Source organism: Mus caroli, chromosome 4, assembly GCF_900094665.2.
Source record: "Mus caroli chromosome 4, CAROLI_EIJ_v1.1, whole genome shotgun sequence".
NCBI lineage: Eukaryota > Metazoa > Chordata > Mammalia > Rodentia > Muridae > Mus > Mus caroli.
In genome coordinates, this window is record NC_034573.1 from 131,431,115 (window position 1) to 131,433,361 (window position 2,247).

Genomic DNA, 2,247 nt, shown 5'->3' on the forward strand with positions numbered 1-2,247 from the left:
CACACACACACACACATACACACACACACAGGATCTCACCATGTAGCTCTGGCTGGCCTAGAACTCAGAGACTCACCGTTCTCTGCCTCCCAGTGCTGATCCAAACACCAGGCCTGATCCAAATCATTTTTCTCATCTAGATTTCTGGAAGCAAAAGTCTAAATATTACCCTAATTTAAGGCCATTTAAAAAAAGATTTATTTATTATAAGTACATTATAAGTACACTGTAGCTGTCTTTAGACACACCAGAAAAGTGCATTAGATCTCATTATGGGTAGTTGTGAGCCACCATGTGGTTGCTGGGAATTGAACTCAGGACCTTCCGAAGAGCTGTCAGTGCTCTTACCCGCTGAGACATCTCGCCAGCCCTAGGCCATTTTTAACCACCCCATATGGCTGAGTTTGAAAAGTTTTGGAGCTAGAGAAATGGCTCAGGAGTCAAGGACACTTACTGCTTTTTCAGAGGACCCATGTTCTCAGTGGCTTACAACTGTCTCTAACTCCAATTCCAGGAGAGCCAATGACCTCTTCTGGGCTTCTTGGGTACCAGGTGGGCATGCCTTTGATCTCAGCACTCAGGAGGCAGAGCCAGGCAGATCTCTGAGTTCAAGGCTATCCTGGTCTATAGATCGAATTCCAGGACAGCCAGAGCTACACAGAGAAACTTTGTCTCGAAAAACAAAGTCATAGGCAAACATGCAGGCAAGATGTTCATACATGTAAATAACTAAATGAACATTAAAGCCCCCTTTAAGTTAGACTATGTCTTGTTGAGCTTACAGCCAATGGCTCCTAGGGGAGAGAGCTATTACGGTGCTTCTTATCCTCGACAGACTTAACCAACACCTGGCACTCACTCGGATGACACTTGGGCTCCGTGCATAAACTATTTTGAGCAAACAGCTGTTGAGCAGCTTGGGGCGTTTTCACCTCGAGTTTGTTGACAGGCAACTTCTTTCTGCCAGCTGCAGATATAAGGCAGGCAAAATGGCCATGTCTGAGCCTTGTAACTCGTGCCTGTGGTTATCTATGAAAACACACCCTTTAAAGGACAGCTCAGAGGGGCTGGAGAGGTGGCTCGGTGGTTAAGAGCACTGATTGCTCTTCTAGAGGAGCTGAGTTCAATTCCCAACAACCACATGGTGGCTCACAACCATCTGTAATAGAGTCCAATGCCCTCTTCTGGTGTGTGTCTGAAGACAGCTACAGTGTACTCTTATATATAAAATAAATAAATCTTTTTTTTTTTTTAAAGGACAGTTCACGGCCAGTACATGCAATGCACAAAGCCCTGGGTTTGATCCCCAGTACCCCCAAACATAAAGGATGACTTTATTTCAGTCAGATGGGGAACACTGGCTACACAGGAGTATGACCTGGGCCCAGGAATTTCACATAATTTCACATATATGTGTCGACTGTAGAGAGATCCCGTGTTAAAGACTCTTAATGCCAGAATGTAGGCAGTCACCCGCTCAGGTGTCAGGCTGAAATCAGATGTCTCCAGTCTTTTTTGGGTGGTTTTGGAGGTTTGCAGCTCCCTGCTGTAGGGGCTTTTCAGAAGTTGGCTCAGGACCATGATCTGTTGTTTTACCTGGCTGGAGATAGAAGCCAGGGCTTGAGCTTGCCCAGCAAATGCTCTCCCACTGAGCTGCATCTCTGGCTCCCTTGGCTGCTGTTTGAAGGGAGCATGGATAACCTGTGCTAATAGTAACACACACCGTGCCCAGGTACTGAGTGATTGAAGGAGACCCCCGTCCACTGCTCTGGTTCCACCTTTCCTTCCTGTTAGATGATCATGCAGACAATCTTGTACCCCCTCCCAGTCTGACTCCAGCAAGGTTGAACTCTGATCGATGATCTTTTCCCATCGCTGGCTGGGTCTCTCCTGTATGTAAATGTATGCTCCCTCACTTTTTCATGACCTAGGAAGCTCATTTTAGACTGGACAGGGAAGGGGAGACTGATTACTTCGGAGTTTGGATCAGGATGTGGTTGGTTGGACTGGCCAGCCATGTCGCCCTAGGCCTTTAATCCCAGCACTTGGGAAATGGAGGCTGGCTGATTTCTGTGAGTTTGAGGTAATGCTGGTGTCTTAGTTAGGGTTTTACTGCTGTGAACAGACACTATGACCAAGGCAAGTCTTATAAAAAAAACAACATTTAATTGGGGCTGGCTTACAGGTTCAGAGGTTCAGTCCATTATCATCAAGGTGGGAGCATGGCAGTATCCAGGCAGGCATGGC